The sequence below is a fragment of the Chrysochloris asiatica genome, unplaced genomic scaffold, assembly GCF_000296735.1.
Source record: "Chrysochloris asiatica unplaced genomic scaffold, ChrAsi1.0 scaffold00318, whole genome shotgun sequence".
Lineage (NCBI taxonomy): Eukaryota > Metazoa > Chordata > Mammalia > Afrosoricida > Chrysochloridae > Chrysochloris > Chrysochloris asiatica.
Window position 1 is genome coordinate 161,460 of NW_006408836.1, and position 237 is coordinate 161,696.

Sequence of the window (237 nt, forward strand, 5' to 3'; positions counted from 1 at the left end):
ATAGTGACCCTGTATAGGGTTTCCTAGGAGAAGCTGGTGAGCTTGAACTGCCAACCTTGCAATTCAAACGGCTTTGCAGTCTAGTGCATTAACCCACAGCGCCACACCAGGACTCCACCAGAGCATATGTTGTTGTCAGGTGCCATCGAGTCAGAACCGACTCATAGGGACCCCATGCACAGCAGAACGAAACAATGTCCGATCCTGGCCAACCTTACTATCACTGCCACACTTGAG